The sequence below is a fragment of the Zootoca vivipara genome, chromosome 3 (assembly GCF_963506605.1).
Source record: "Zootoca vivipara chromosome 3, rZooViv1.1, whole genome shotgun sequence".
NCBI lineage: Eukaryota > Metazoa > Chordata > Lepidosauria > Squamata > Lacertidae > Zootoca > Zootoca vivipara.
In genome coordinates this window covers 108,809,330-108,825,951 of record NC_083278.1, presented here as the reverse complement: position 1 = coordinate 108,825,951, position 16,622 = coordinate 108,809,330, and the positions used below count along the sequence as shown (strand labels likewise).

The following is a 16,622-nucleotide window of genomic DNA, read 5'->3' as shown; positions in this document are numbered from 1 at the left end:
GCCTGGGCCTGATGGCACTTAATTGTCCAAAACATCCGGACGGCTGCCGACAGCTGCACTAGGTCTCCGTAAGAGGCCTTTCGAGGTCGGACACCTGGGTGCATCTTTCAGCAATGGGAAAACAAGAGGAACAGGCAGGTCTGCTGTGTTGAGCATGGTGGGGAACGGAAATAGCTTGGCGATAAGAGCATCTCCAGGCAGGGCAGAGATTGTTCCCTGTCTGGTATGCAAGAGTGCAGCTGTCAGTCAGTGCAGACAGCACTGAGTTCGATGAAGCAATGACTCATTGCAAGGCAGCTTTCTGTGCCCCTTAAGCACCGAGAATCATTTATCTGGAACAATGGAAGCATTTCCCCGGCTGCTGCGGCTATTGCTCTGATGCAACCACGGTAGCTTGGCATCATAGACAGAAAGGGAGGGAATCCTTGCAACAGGGAGAGGGGAAGAGTCTATATTGGCTCTGCTTTCCTAATTTCTAATTACAGCCATCCCTCCAATTCCCAGAAATCAATTTCACACCAGAAGGGGAAGCACAATTCCCTTCCATTTTTTAAAACGCAACAATACTTAACAGAATTTATATATCACTTGCTTGTAAATAGAACCTCGGATTTGTAAATCCACATGATTTACCAAAAAAACAAAAAAAACCTTTAAAACTATCAACAGAAGACAAAGTTAAAATCAAGTATTTTTTTTAAATCAAAATATAATTAAAATCAACTGTTAAACTAAAAACAGACTAAAGCACATACCGACTTCTGCATGTCCAGATAGCACTGCCTAAACAAAAATGTTTTTAGCAGACACTAAGAATCATAGAACTGTAGAATTGGAAGGTACCCAAGGGTCATCTAGTCCAACCCCCAACAATGCAGGAAGAATGCAGTTGCCTGATATCAAACATGCTGGGAGTTCCAAAAGATATGTGCTGCCATGTTAGAAGATGGGTTTCTTACAAGTGTTGAAGATATTAAGAAGAATGCTACCATGTGGCTGGTTTGCTTTAACACTGAAATCATGTTTTTTAAAATAAAATAAAGACACAAAAACTATTGACTTTTATTCTCATTCTACTGAGCTGTTACTTGTGTGTGTTATTTATACCACTGCTTTCACTGCTACTTCATTGTTATTTATTGTTGATCCCACCACTGTTTTGCGGTGCTGCAAGTTAAATCTAGGCGTTTGGTTGCATCTTTATGCTTTGGAAGTAGGGACGTGAGAGAAATTTCATTCAGTTCACACATAAAGGCAAACCTACCCAATTCAGTGTGCCTTTGAACCTCACCTGCAAAATAGCAGAAGTCCGGCCACACACTGTGATAATTCCTAACCAACCTGCAGAGCTGCAAAAGGGATGCTCAGCTCTCCTTTTAAATATAAATATGCCATTCCCACCCACCCACACTTAAACAAAGCTGAAAAACAACTGACAGCATCTGCCGACAGGCCAAAAGCATTGACTTCTTTTATCTGTTTACCTCTCCAGCCCTATCATTAACACGGCCCTCTTTCCTCTGGCTATCTCGCCAATGCTCTTTAGCCTTCATCCCAAAAGCAAATGCTGAACTCACACATGCATTGCACACATCACCCAAGAAGCAGCAGCTAGAACCTTCTCAACAATATATCGGATACTTCTTCCAGCCACAACACCAATGCCAGCTGAAACATCAGTTAAAGCAAAACATGCCAGATAAAGCTTATCGCGATTTACCATGCCTCTTGCAGGAAGCCAGAATGCCAAGGTCTCTTAGGAGAACAAACACCTACCGGTAAGAGCATCCTTAAGCTGAACCAAAGAAAATCCCAAGTCCGGGGTGGTGAACCTCACACTGACTGTGTCCTTGGGACTCTCCCTGGCTGTAAAGTGTCCTCGAGCTCTGATAACAGTGATATTGAGAGGCAGTGTGGTGTAATGGTTAGAGGTGATGGACTATGACTCGGGAGACCAGGGTTTGAATCCCCACACTCAGCCGTGAATCTCCCTGGGTGACCTTAGAATCATAGAATCATAGAGTTGGAAGAGACCACAAGGGCCATCCAGTCCAACCCCCTGCCAAGCAGGAAACACCATCAAAGCATTCTTGACATATGCCTGTCAAGCCTCTGCTTAAAGACCTCCAAAGAAGGAGACTCCACCACATTCCTTGGTAGCAAATTCCACTGCCGAACAGCTCTTACTGTCAGGAAGTTCTTCCTAATGTTTAGGTGGAATCTTCTTTCTTGTAGTTTGAATCCATTGCTCCATGTCCGCTTCTCTGGAGCAGCAGAAAACAACCTTTCTCCCTCCTCTATATGACATCCTTTTATATATTTGAACGTGGTTATCATATCACCCCTTAACCTTCTCTTCTCCAGGCTAAACATACCCAGCTCCCTAAGCCATTCCTCATAAGGCATTGTTTCCAGGCCTTTGACCATTTTGGTTGCCCTCTTCTAGACACGTTCCAGCTTGTCAGTATCCTTCTTGAACTGTGGTGCCCAGAACTGGACACAGTACTCCAGGTGAGGTCTGATCAGAGCAGAATACAGTGGTACTATTACTTCCCTAGATCTAGATGCTATACTCCTATTGATGCAGCCCAGAATTGCATTGGCTTTTTTTAGCTGCTGCATCACACTGTTGACTCATCTCAAGTTTTTGGTCTACCTTGGTCCAGGCACTGTCTCCCAGCCAACCCTACCTCACAGGGTTGTTGTGAGGATGAAAGGTGGAGGCTTCTCTGAAATTTCCACTCCAGCCCCCCGCCCCCCCCCACAGTGCTGAAGAAACAATCTGGGTGGGTTTTTTTCCCCTAGCAAAGGTGTGTCTTACCTCTTCAGCAGCTTGAGCCCTTGCAGGTGTTAATAGGTGGATCACAGTCCACCTATTACCATACCAAATGTGTACAAGCAGTATTGTTTCCTTTATACATTTGCCCTATCTTATACTGGGGAACAGAATAAATTCATAATCCAAGGGATTGCAAAGAAAAGGTACTCCAGGTGAGGTACTCCAGGTGAGGTCACAGTACTCCAGGTGAGGTCTGACCAGAGCAGAATACAGTGGTACTATTACTTCCCTAGATCTAGATGCTATACTCCTATTGATGCAGCCCAGAATTGCATTGGCTTTCTTAGCTGCTGCATCACACTGCTGACTCATGTCAAATTTGGGGTCTACCAAGACTCCTTACAACATGGCCTGCTAAAGGTAATTTTCATCCCAAATTCCACCACTGGCTCTCTGGCCTGCTGCTGCTCTTCATTACATCCAGAACTTTAAAAAAACCGAAACAGCTGTACTTTCCTGACTGCTGTGGAAGAAGAAATAAAATTGCCTCCCTCTCAAACTGTCCATAGGGTGGCAGAGAAGTTTGCAGATCCATGCAGGGAATCTGCGGACACATGCCCACAGCCACAGTAACAAAAGCTTAATTCTCTTTAATCCATGGTCTGTTCTCATGGGGCATAGGTTCTCATGTTACGGCTCACCACCAGGGGTGAACTGAAAATGATTTTTTCGGGGTTTTGGTCTTGGTGTAGCAATAGTTCCAAGCCAGTTGCCACATGGAATGGCTCAGGAGCGCGAAGAATGTTTGTGAAGGCGCCACCCACCCATGTTCCTTACACCGATGCAAGGTTTCAAAGCATACAGACAGAGGCTGGAGGAAGCGTCTTTGATATTGTATCTGCAGAGTGGGCTTCTGAAACCGAAAGCAGGGAGCAGGGAGGATTCAGGCAGGGCAGTTCATCTCCTGCAATTCTGTGAATGCACACCTGGTTTGCAGAGAATCTCATCTTTTATTTATTTATTTTTTTAAATGAAAAGCAGGATCCAGACCTCATGGTCTGAAAGGTGTCCTTGAAAGGATGGGAAAGGTTCCCGCATTCAGCTGACCTCCTGCCATAGCTAGGGATGATGGGAGTTGTAGTCCAACAACAGCTGGCGACTCAAGTTTGAGAAACACTGGTCAAGGCTGGCCAGACATGGAAGTGGTTTGCGCACCATTTGGGAGACCCACACAAGCTAGGGCAGCCTTCCATAACCTGATGCCTCCCGGACATTTTGAACCACAATTCCCATCAGCCCCAGCCAGCATGGGCAACGGCCAGGGATGATATGGGAGTTTTAGTGCAAAGTTTTAGAGTTTTAGAGTTTTCTGCTGCTCCAGAGAAGCGGACACGGAGCAATGGATTCAAACTACAAGAAAGAAGATTCCACCTAAACATTAGGAAGAATTTCCTGACAGTAAGAGCTGTTCGGCAGTGGAATTTGCTACCAAGGAGTGTGGTGGAGTCTCCTTCTTTGGAGGTCTTTAAGCAGAGGCTTGACAGGCATATGTCAAGAATGCTTTGATGGTGTTTCCTGCTTGGCAGGGGGTTGGACTGGATGGCCCTTGTGGTCTCTTCCAACTCTATGATTCTATGATTTGGAGAGTACCAGGTTGGGAATGCTGGGTGGGTTAAGGCGTTCTTTCCAATGGTGCTGCTTAAAATTCCACACGCTTTGTGTGTGCATGTGCTGATGTTCAGAACACCTGCATTATGAGCATTCACACTGTAGCCCTGGCCTGTTTTTCACCCCATCACTTTATTTATTTTTTTATCAGGAGGGGCCGAAATGCACTCTCCTGCTCAAGACCAGGCTTATTTGTTCCTGTGTCCAAAACAAGCCTGCTAACCGTGCTGCTTGTGTTCTACTTCCACAGTAGGAGGCAGAAATGTTTCTAAACACCAGTCGCTGGGGACCATAGGAAGGGAGAGTGCTGTTGTGCTCATGCACTCTGAAATATACTCGGAGTCGAGAGTGAATTTCATGCTCTTTATTCAGCTAATAGTCATCAAGGAGAAGAAGAGAAGACTGGCTCTTTTCCCAAAACCATCTGCTTATATACATTATTTACACAATGGGCCTTGTGTGATTGGCTACTTCAGGGCTACACCTGTGGGCCAATCAGGTTGTGGATTGACTTCTGCCTGCAGCCTGATTGGCTGCTCCTACAGGCCAATCAGGTTGCACATTCACTTCTGCCAGCCGCCTGATTGGCTGCTCCTGCAGGCCAATCAGGTTGCGGGTTCACTTCCACCTGGAGTTGGATTGGGTAGCTCCTGCGGACCAATCAGACTGCTGATTCTGAATCCTATTGTTCTCTAGGATTCGGCTCAGTACATAACACACTCCTTGCAGGTTTCCTATAATGCAGGCATCCCCAAACCTTGGCCCTCCAGATGTTTTGGACTACAATTCCCCTCATCCCTGACCACTGGTCCTGTTAGCTAGGGATCATGGGAGTTGTAGGCCAAAACATCTGGAGGGCCACAGTTTGGGGATGCCTGCTATAATGCATCATCTGGCTGGCCGCAGTGAGAACAGGATGCTGGAATAGATTGGCCACTGGCCTGATCCAACAGGACTCTCCTTGTGATGCTCTTAAGTCGCCAAGCTTTAAGAAGCAAATGTATAATTCCTTTTCCCCCCAGCCTCAAACAAAGAGTCATATTTAGCAAGGAGCAGTCATCCACAAATGGCAGAAGAGAGGCTGAATGCAGGGCTTTTAAATCATTGAGCAAATACCACCTGCAAACCAAGGGAGCAGGAGGAAGGGGGAGAGAAAAAGCCTCCAGCCATTTAATGCATTGTCGAGAAAGAATTTGTGCTAGAATGAGGTAAGCGACAGCACTCTCCAGTTCTCTTGTCAACCAGGCCTGATACTATTTTAAGGTATAGCACGGCTGCATTAGCTAGCGTTTGTGGAACAGGCTCGTCTCAACCTCCTGGACGGGCGCCAACACATTCCAGCATTTAATGCACAGCTTTGCTTGGGATTTGGTCGCACAGATTTCCGAGATGCAGCGGCCCTCTGAGTTTCCCACATTATAAGGCGATCCACCCTTTCCTAGCATGAGGTCACGTTGTACAAATCTCTGGCTGCCAATGAGAAAAACATTTGGAACCAGCTCCTCCGAGAGTCCAGGTCACAAAGAGAGCAATTAAACAAGCTTCCTCCACTAAGGGGAAAAGAAATACAAAATAAAGGAAGAAGAAATAAAGGGGGAAGGAGGAGAAGATGGTGTGCTGGTTTTTCAGGCTGCTCTAAATCAGCCTAGCTTCCACTGCAGTCGACAAACAATTTGCTCCAAGGAATGTGTGCACAGAGAGTAACAGCAGTGAAATATTGTGGCTTGGTTACAGCGCATTGTGAGGGTGATGGCAATTCACGTGTAAGAAAAGGAGAGCAGGTTGCCATGGAACCATCAGAAGCTATTTGCTTCCAACACGTCTTTCTTTGGCAGTCAAAGCTAGCATGGCCAGAACTGTGGGTTTTCACGCCAAAGAATGAAATAAGCAGAACAAACGGAATAAGGCCGCATCCGCACCAAACATTTACAGAACTATTGTTATCACTTTAACAGTCATCGCTCCCCGCAAAGAATTGTGGGAACTGTACTTTGCTAAGGGTATAGGGCCTCCGGGTATATAAATTCAAAAAAAAAATAAAAAATTAAGGGGGTGTCAAGAGCTGTTGGGAGACTCCTGTTCTCCTCATGGAGTTATAGTTTTCCAGGAAGAAGGATTGACCATTAAACTACTCTGGGAATTGTAGCACTGCAAGGGAAATTGGGCGTCTCCTAACGGCTCTCAGCACCCATAACTACAGTTCCCATCATTATTTGCCAGGAGCCATGGCTATTATATTTACCATTCATGGTCCTGGCACACACAGCCCTGGTTTTCTTAGGCCTGTCGTCGAAGGAGAACACAGAGGGCATGATAACAGCGCCAGTGGTAATGGGTGAACAGGAGCCCTGAAGCTTGATTACCAGTTGGAGAGACTGGTTAGGCATCATAAACTAACCCATCTCTTTCCTGCCAGCTTCGCAGCTGTCAAGTCCGGCTAAGTCAAATGCCACAACTGAGAGAGTATGAACATTTCTTGATTTTTGCAAGTTTCATAAGCAAGGGACCTATGGATGAGGAACGGCTTAGGGAGCTGGGTATGTTTAGCCTGGAGAAGAGAAGGTTAAGGGGTGATATGATAGCTATGTTCAAATATATATAAGGATGTCATATAGAGGAGGGTGAAAGGTTGTTTTCTGCTGCTCCAGAGAAGCGGACACGGAGCAATGGATTCAAACATCAAGAAAGAAGATTCCACCTAAACATTAGGAAGAACTTCCTGACAGTAAGAGCTGTTCGACAGTGGAATTTGCTGCCAAGAAGTGTGGTGGAGTCTCCTTCTTTGGAGGTCTTTAAGCAGAGGCTTGACAGGCATATGTCAAGAATGCTTTGATGGTGTTTCCTGCTTGGCAGGGGGTTGGACTGGATAGCCCTTGTAGTCTCTTCCAACTCTATGATTCTATGATTCTATGATTCTATGGATCAGTTTTCTGAGAGGGTCAACTTGCCCCATGTGTTGATTCAGGCGCTTCGATATGTAGAACACATATTTTTGTGATTGCCACATAACATTCATTCCACATTTCTGAGGAGTCTTATCTTTTTGGTGTGGCAGCACCTTTACTTTGGAATTCCTTAGCTATGGTCCGTACTCTTGCCAAAATATGCCAAAATGTTTTTTTTTTAAGTGAGCCTCCCCCAGACATATAATTTAATTGCCTCTTATTTATTTTTTAAAAAAACATCCTCTGCATTTCAGTGATCATTATTTTAATGTACAGTCATACCTCGGTTTAAGTACACCCCGCTTTGAGTATTTTCGGTTTAAGTACCGTACTCCGCGGACCTGTCTGGAATGGATTAATCCACTTTCCATTACTTTCAATGGGAAAGTTCGCTTCAGGTTAAGTACGCTTCAGGTTAAGTACAGACTTCCGGAACCAATTGTGTTCGTAAACAGAGGTAACACTGTATGTTTCTTGATTTTAAACAGCTTTGTGCATTTTATCTGCATTTCAACTACTATTGAAATCAACTCCACTGCTTGGAGAGCTTTGCCATTAAGTAGGTTGTAAATCTTTCCAAATAAAGCCAGTTGATTTTACTGTATTTATTACACTCATGTCCTGCCTTTCCTCCAAGGAAGCTCAAAGTAGCATACTAGTTTCCCACACACACCTTGTTTCATCATCACAACAGCAAGGCAGCAAGGGAGAGAGAGAGAGAGAGAGAGAGAGAGAGAGAGAGAGAGAGAGAGAGAGAGAGAGAGAGAGAGAGAGAGAAGAGAGAAGAGAGAAGAGAGAGAGAGAGAGACTGGCCCAAGTTCCCCCAATATGCACTGTTTCATACCCGAGTGGGGATTCGAACCCTGGTCTCCTGGTTCCTAGTGCAGCACTCTAACCGAACTGGCTGGAGCACACGCAAAAAGTGCTCTGCCACTGGAGAGCTGCATTGACTTTTTACAGGGGAAGGAGCAAGGCTGAAAGCGCCCTTCAAAAGTCATTGCAACCATTATATTTCAAGGGTTCCTTCAAGAGCAAACAGGAACAGCTAAACCTCATGCTGCATTCCACCGGCGCTATAAATGCAATGCTTAATTAGAATCTTTGCTCCTTACGCCACTATGCATAGCTGCGCTTGGCATTCCTTCTGCCAAGAACGGCTACAGATCATCTTGAAACGCTTTAATTAGATATTTGTTTATTGCAAGGGAAGACAGAGGCAAAAGAAGAAGAAATAGCCGTTTGCAAGATAATAAATATGTGAAGTCTTTAAAGGGCCACAGGACTCTTTGTAGTTTTTGCACATGCAAGAGGTGAACCAGTGTCATATAATACCTTTGCCATGTATCTTTAAAAATATGCAAGCCAGCCATTTATTTTGATGCGGGGGAGGGGAGGGGAGCGGGGTCTTTGCAGAATTAAGACACGGGATTCTTACGAGACGTGTGGCTGCATGCCAGCAAAATGGTCTTTCGCAGCTGGAAAAAATAAACACTCTTGGGAGAAATGCTCTACGGGCATGGTTGGCCATAGACACAAGTTAGCATCATTCACTTAACCACCTAACCCAGGCATCCCCAAACTTCGGCCCTCCAGATGTTTTGGACTACAATTCCCATCATCCCTGACCACTGGTCCTGTTAGCTAGGGATCATGGGAGTTGTAGGCCAAAACATCTGGAGGGCCGCAGTTTGGGAATGCTTGACCTAACCCCTAAATTGGCTAACAGATTGAGATTGAATCCTGACAAGATAGAGGTACTGTTTGTGGGGGACAGGAGGTGGGCGGGTGTGGAGGACTCCCTGGTCCTGAATGGGGTAACTGTGCCCCTGAAGGACCAGGTGCGCAGCCTGGGAGTCATTTTGGACTCACAGCTGTCCATGGAGGCACAGGTCAATTCTGTGTTCAGGGCAGCTGTTTATCAGCTCCATCTGGTATGCAGGCTGAGTCCCTACCTGCCCGCGGACTGTCTTGCCAGAGTGGTGCATGCTCTAGTTATCTCTCGCTTGGACTACTGCAATGCGCTCTACGTGGGGCTACCTTTGAAGGTGACCCGAAAACTACGACTAACCCAGAATGCGGCAGCTAGACTGGTGACTGGGAGCGGCCGCCGAGACCACATAACACCGGTCCTGAAAGACCTACATTGGCTCCCAGTACGTTTCCGAGCACAATCCAAAGTGTTGGTGTTGACCTTTAAAGCCCTAAACGGCCTCGGTCCAGTATACCTGAAAGAGCGTCTCCACCCCCATCTTTCTGCCCGGACACTGAGGTCCAGCGCTGAGGGCCTTCTGGTGGTTCCCTCGCCAAGTTACAGAGAACTAGGCAGAGGGCCTTCTCGGTAGTGGCACCCACCCTGTGGAATGCCCTCCCACCAGAGGTCAAAGAGAGCAACAATTACCAGACCTTTAGAAGGCATCTCAAGGCAGCCCTGTTTAGGGAAGCTTTTAATGTTTGATTTCTGTATTTTAATGTTTTGTTGGAAGCCGCCCAGAGTGGCTGGGGGAACCCGGCCAGATGGGCGGGGTATAAATAAATTATTATTATTATTATTATTATTATTATTATTATTATTATTATTATTAATGTGGGTTCCAAAACCAGGCCAAACCAGACCCCAGCTGGACCCCGGGAGGTTCCCCACCCTTCCTTCTGGAGAGGCCCACTCAGTTGTGTGCTAAGGGAAGGTTGCCTTCCATACTCCAAGGAGGAGAACGTAGTGAGTCTCCTTTTGCATTCAGTCCCACGGCAAATGGAGCGGGGAAAGCAGGGAGTGGTTTCTCGCTCCCAGGAGGGCTGGGGCGGGGATCCTGGCTCCCAACTGATGGCACTGAACTACCCACTCCCAACATCCCTGACCACTGGCCACAGTAGCTGAAAATGCTAGGAACTGTGCTCCAATGAGATCTGGGAGGCACTAGGGATTTCACCTGGGGAAGGGCTATAGCTCAGTGGTAGAGCATCTGCTTTGCATGCAGAAGGTCACTAGTTCCATCCCTGGGAACCCCAGGTAGAACTGGGAGAGAGACCCCACCCCACCCCTCCTGAAACCCTGGAGAGCCCTTGCCAGTCAGTGTGGGCAATCCTGAGCTACGTGGACCAATGGGTATGACAAGTGCACAGCCTGGTTTTCAAGTCTGCTGATGATGCTCAGCTCTGCCTTTCTTTCCACCCTCAGATCTCAGAAAGACCAGCGGAATCCTAAACCAGAGCCCGGAGGCTGTTCTGGGACGGATGTGGGCAAACAAACTGAGGTTGAATCCAAACAAGATGGAAGCCCTGTGCCTAGGGAGATCTGCAGCTCCAGAAGGTCTTTTTGCAGTTACTCTGCAATGGGGTGGCAGAATCTCCTGGATTCTGCGCTGACTGGGGAAGCATCGGTGACAAGGACTATCTTTTAGCAGCTTCAGCTGGTACGCCAACAGCACTTCTACCGGTGGGGGGGCGGCGGCGCTGGCTTTACCACAGTGATCAGTGTCCTGGTCACATGCGGGCTAGACTAGACTGGTGCAATGCGCTCTAAGTGGGGCTGCACTTAAATGCAGTTCAGATACAGTCGGAGGCCTATTGGGGACAACATGGTCAGCATCTGTTTTATACCAACTGCAGTGCCTACTGGTGGGTTTCCAGGCCCAATGGAAAGTGCTGTTGAGTCCATATTGTGGTCCATCCCCTTAGTATACCCCATAGGACAGCAAGGGGGATAACCACAAGAGACAGGACCTTCTCTAAGTGGCCCCACGGCTATGGAATCACCTTCCGTTGGACGTCAAATTTCTACATTGCAGGCCTTTCTGGTGACCCTGAAAGCTTCTTTTTACAGCCTTCAAGGCATTATGTTTAATAACCGGGTGATGGGCTGACTAAACCACTCTCTTTCCAGCTCTGTGGAACATTGTTTAGCGGCCATTTTGAGTCTTAAAATGTTGTCTAGTTTTCCTTCTTATCTTTTGATTTGTAAGTCGCTTTGAGCAGGCACTTGCCCAGAAAACCAGCCTCTTTTGAAAAAAGAAACAGGCAAATAAACACGTCCTAAGCAGTTGCTTTGGTTGATTAATTGTCAACCAATTAACTGTCAACCAACCAGGGAAGCCCGCAGGCAGAACTTTTGAGGGCAACAGCACGCTCCTCACTTGCAATCTGCACGCTACTTCTGACAGTAGAGGCAGAACATAACCATTGTGGCTGGTAGCCACTGATGTAGCCTTGTACATAAGCACAAGCCTGGTAACCACAAGGAAAAATGGGTTGCGTGCAGTTGAGCACATGGAAGGAAATGCATTTGAGTGAATGGGCTAGTGGAGAAGGAGGGAGGGGGCATTCTGTCCTATTGTTTAACCCAGCAGAGAAATAATGTGAGCTGCAGCAGGAGGGACAGAGCTTACCATCCATTCTCTCTCTCTCTCTCTCTCTCTCTCTCTCTCTCTCTCTCTCTCTCTCTCTCTCTCTCTCTGTGTGTGTGTGTGTGTGTGTGTGTGTGTGTATTTGTACGCTTATAACTTTTATGGACTTATAGGAAAGGACAAAACAGGACAAAATCATATGCCTGTTTACTCAGAGGTCCCATTGCATTTAAGGATTGCAGCCTCAGTTAATCAATCAATTGGAGGGTTTTTTTTAAAGCATAGAATTCATCCTATTAAAATGTTTAATTCTTTAAAAGTTTCAAGTGGTTGACAAGACTCTTGAATTTCCCCATTATATTAGTGGAATGGGCTTTTCACTCAAATGGGAATTTAACATACAGACAAGATTAGTCATCCAAAATCACAGCTTATTCGTATGGATGTTCTGCACGATAATTATATGCTAGTGGTTTTCTTTAGAGTTTGCTGGTGTATAATGTGAACACATTAAAACCTCCACAGAAGATCCCACTGCTCCCCCAAAGGAACTTGTTCCACTTTCTTGTACTTTTTCTTAATATCTCGTTTAAATTTACACTGCGACAATCTTAAGAGCACTACCTCCTTAATTTCAGGCAATAATGCATTATGGCCAAAGCCTGCCTTTAAACCCAGTGAGCACACAGGTTTAAATTCTACCACCCAACAATGGGGAACCTATGACCCCCCAGATGTTGGGCAATAGCTCCCAGCCTCCCTGACCATTGCCCATGCTGGCTGCAGCTGATGGAAGCTGGCATCCACCAACACCTGGCTCTCCACCCAGTTTCATGCCAAAGCAAACTGCAATGTATCCCACTAGAACTGATTTCAGGTACACTAAGGGAAAAAAACACAAAGAGGGTGGCAGCAGATAGACCTCAGCCAAGTGGCCAGATGTCTACCACTTGCCAGCCTTCCTGCTTAACAGCCAGCCCAGAGAGTGAAAGAGCCTTTCAGCTGCTTCTTCCTTAGTCTCACATGTATTCCTTGGGATAGCTCAGTCGCTAGAGAATCAGAATCTTAATCTCAGTGTCATGGGTTCAAGCCCCCCATTGGGCAAAAGATGCCAGCATTGCAGGGGGTTGGAGTAGAGGTCACTTGAGGTCCCTCCTAGCTCTACAAGTCTATGATTCTAGGTTCTGAAGCAGGGTCTGGATGTGGCCCTCAAAGCCTCTCTATGTGGCCCTCTGAACTCTCCATAGGCCACACCCCTCACCAGTCCTGGCTTTGTACGCTGAGAGTTTTGGCCTGGCTGGAATGTGTCCTTGAACTCTGGTATTCCAGCTTGTTTATCTGGATGGAGAGTATATAGAGAGAGATGCCCAAGTGCGTGTGGAAACTAGCCTGCTGTGCAAAGGTAAAATTTATACCCCTTGCTCTGCTCACATTTGGCTCTGGCTCCTCCAACTCCCAGCATGTGGCCCCCCAGAAGGTTGCCAAGAAGAGAATATGGCCCCCAGGCTGAAAGGTGTTTCCCACCCCTGTCCTTAAGTTGTGCCGTTTCAGTTGTGTTTCTGTTTGTAATCTTTGCCGTGCGGTTTTATCTTTAACAAACTCCATTCCCCTCCGAACATCTGGAAGAAATTATGTCATTAGAGTGACCCCAACACCACTCCCATTGTTTAGGAAACCAAGTGTGCGGATTTTTAAAATCCAGATGTTCCTTAAAAGGCACACAGGTGATTGCTAGACAAGCTCCACAGCTGTGTGGACAGAAGATGTTTAGCTTTCATTGAGGTGGCAAACCTGTGTCTGGGCTGTGCCTCTTCAGACTGTAAATTGAGGTTTACATATTAATAATAATAATAATAATAATAATAATAATAATAATAATAATAAAATAAAAAATACAGTTGTACCTTGGTTTTCGAACAGCTTATTTCTCTAACGTTTTGGCTCTCAAATGCCGCAAACCCGGAACTGACTGTTCCGGTTTGCAAACTATTTTTGGAATCCGACTGTCCGACAGGGCTTCCAATTGGCTGCAGGAGCTTCCTGCAGCCAATCAGAAGCCGCACTTTGGTTTCCGAACGTTTTGGAAGTCAAACAGACTTCCAGAATGGATTCCATTCAACTTCCAAGGTATGACTGTAATAATAATATTTGTACCCCGCCCATCTGACTGGGCCCATTACAGAATACTCCTCCATGGGGAAAAAAAAACCCAAACCTCCCTCGATCTAAGGGAGAAAGAGTTCCTGGTTTTCTTTGCTATTTTTTTTAACAGACAATTTCATCGAGGCTAAGACTATTACCGTAATAATGGCTAGTAGCTGGAATGGCTTAATGCTGCCTCTTGAATCATGGTGCTTCCATTCGAGGGCTTAACATTACATATTGCTCACAGAGATACTGCAAATGGGCTGTTGGCAACAGGATGTTTTTTTTTTTAAAAAAAGATGGTCTGCAGAAGGAGAAAAATCTGGTTTATACAGTGGGGTATATGGCCTGGCATTCTGATGCCCACAACATTGTGAGGTGGCTGCAAAAATAAGTGCATACCTGAAGACCACCCACTCCGTGACAAAGACCCATCTGGAAGCACCTTCAGGTACAGCCTGCCTCTGAATACTAAGCGGCTGTAGGACAAAAGCAGGAGGAGGCTATTGCCCCCATGCCCTGCTTGTGGGTTTTCCAAAAGGCATCTGGCTGGACACACTGAGAAAGAGGACACTGTAGTAGATGGGTGTTTGGTCTGCTCTGAAAGGGCTCTCCTTTACGTCCCTATGTTAATTTTCACAGTTCCTAACATGCCATGTCTCAGCAAAGAAAGTTTGTGTGGATTAGACAGCATGTCTCGAATAACTCTCCAACCTTAATTTGCCCTTGGGAAGAGAAGCACAACTATTGACCGCACAGGTGGCCGCTGAACTATTTTCCCTTCTCGTCATTAAAACCCTAATCACTCTCTTTCACAGCCAAGCTAAAAAAAATAAGCCACACAACTATAGAACCATCTACACCTTTCTTTTCTTATTTAAAGGTTTTGCATCCTGACTCCCCAGGTTACCTGGAGGCTTTCAAGAAAGCATCGACAAGCCATTCTGAAAGCCCCCAATAAATATAGGAAAAGAGGGGGCCTCCTTATACTGAGTCAAACCAACGGTCCATCTAGCATAGTATTGTCTAGACCAGGCATCCCCAAACTTTGGCCCTCCAGATGTTTTGGACTACAATTCCCATCTTCCCCAACCACTGGTCCTGTTAGCTAGGGATCATGGGAGTTGTAGGCCAAAACATCTGGAGGGCTGCAGTTTGGGGATGCCTGGTCTAGACCAGAGTTTCCCAAACTTGGATCTCCAACTGTTTTTGGACAACAACTCCCGCCATCCCTGACTCCTATCACAGGGATGATGGGAGTTGTAGTCCAAAAACAGCTGGAGACCCAAGTTTGGGAAACCCTGATCTAGACTGACTTGTGGTGGCTCTTCTCCAGGGTTTCAGAATAGGCAGTGTGACCAAACCAAATCTACTAAGACAGCACAGTTTGCCCAATCACCAGCCTGCAAATGCTTTTCTGCACCAGAAGGCCAACAAATATATCCTCTGAGAAGCCTCCTCTTGGAGGGGATTATATCTCGGGAGCCACCACATCACAAAAGTCATGCTTACACACACAAAACCGCACAGCATCCATAATACAAGCGACTTCAAAACTCTTCAAAAGAGTCCGATAATCAGAAGTTTGGATACATGAAAGCACCCCTGGGTCTCACAACACTCCCTGATCGAAATGGTCACTTCCAATTTGTTATTGGAAGTGCCGGGTGGAAACGAGGCTGAGGGCCCCTTCATCCCCCATCAGTCGTTGGTTCCCTCCAGGGCCAGCTCTACCGTTGAGCAGAAGGAGGCAGCTGCCTCAGGCGACGGGATGAGTGTGCAGATGCTGTCTAGGGAGCACAGGCCAGACCAGGTGGCACAGGCAAGCTCAGCCTGCTCTTCTCGGGTGCTGTTGAGGACACTGCCCTGCCACCAGGGTTGAGGCAGGATCTAATGGCCACTCTTAACTGCTGCTAACTGGGAGCCATAGAATCGTAGAATTGTACAGTTGGAAGGTGGACTTCTTCACTAGGGGCGCCAGTGTTGTGGAATGCCCTCTCTGCTGAAATATGAGAGACCCCCATCAGTTAATAGCGTTCCACCAGCTCTCTCCAAAAAACAGCTGGAGACCCAAGCTTGATAAACTGGTCTCTAGTCTAGACAATACTGAGGCCATATAGAAACTTACTCGTGTAGGTCTGTATCTCAAGGCATATACGTATAAATTGATTTATCGATGTGTTTTAACAGTGTATTTACGCATACTCTGCACAGCAGGCATGGAATATATTTCCTTTTTGGGTTGAAATCACCAGGATGGTCACAACAAATAAACTTGTGTCACGACTTACTGAACTAGATGGACCGTTCTTTAGACAAGCATTTCCCTGAACTTGAACTTTCTGATCGAATTGTTTCAATTGCTCTTTAAACCGTTTTCCTAGAATCATACAATTGTAGAGTTGGAAGGGACCCGGAGGATCATCTAGCCCAACCCCCTGTTTCAATTGCTCTGTTTTTAATGGTTTTTTTTAATTGAATATTTTCTTTATGGGTGTTTTTTTTTGTATATTTTAACTGAGTGTGAATATTTCTTAATTGGCTTTACATCTGTAAACCACATAAGTCATCTTGGTGTGTAACTGGTATATAAATTAATTAACTGATTAATATATAAGTATATAAATTAAGTATATAAATAAATTAAACGAGAATGATAATAATATTAAGTCCCCATTTTGAAGCTCAAAAAGTTACTGGATCAAAACTAGATCAGATAATTAGGTGATGGTTGTATCACTTATT

At 45.9% G+C, this 16,622-nt stretch overlaps 1 protein-coding gene and 1 long non-coding RNA gene across 4 annotated transcripts in view; both read right to left on the bottom strand.

The window, feature by feature from the left end:
- The window catches only part of SPTBN1 (spectrin beta, non-erythrocytic 1), a 212,123-nt gene that overhangs the window by 187,230 nt on the left and 8,271 nt on the right, over positions 1-16,622 (bottom strand). The gene's annotated exons all lie outside the window — the stretch shown is intronic.
- On the bottom strand, positions 5,466-15,097 carry LOC132591921 (uncharacterized). Its single transcript, XR_009557393.1, has 2 exons — positions 9,096-15,097; positions 5,466-8,951 (listed from the first exon to the last, which is right to left on the bottom strand). It is a non-coding gene; the product is annotated as an uncharacterized LOC132591921 (long non-coding RNA).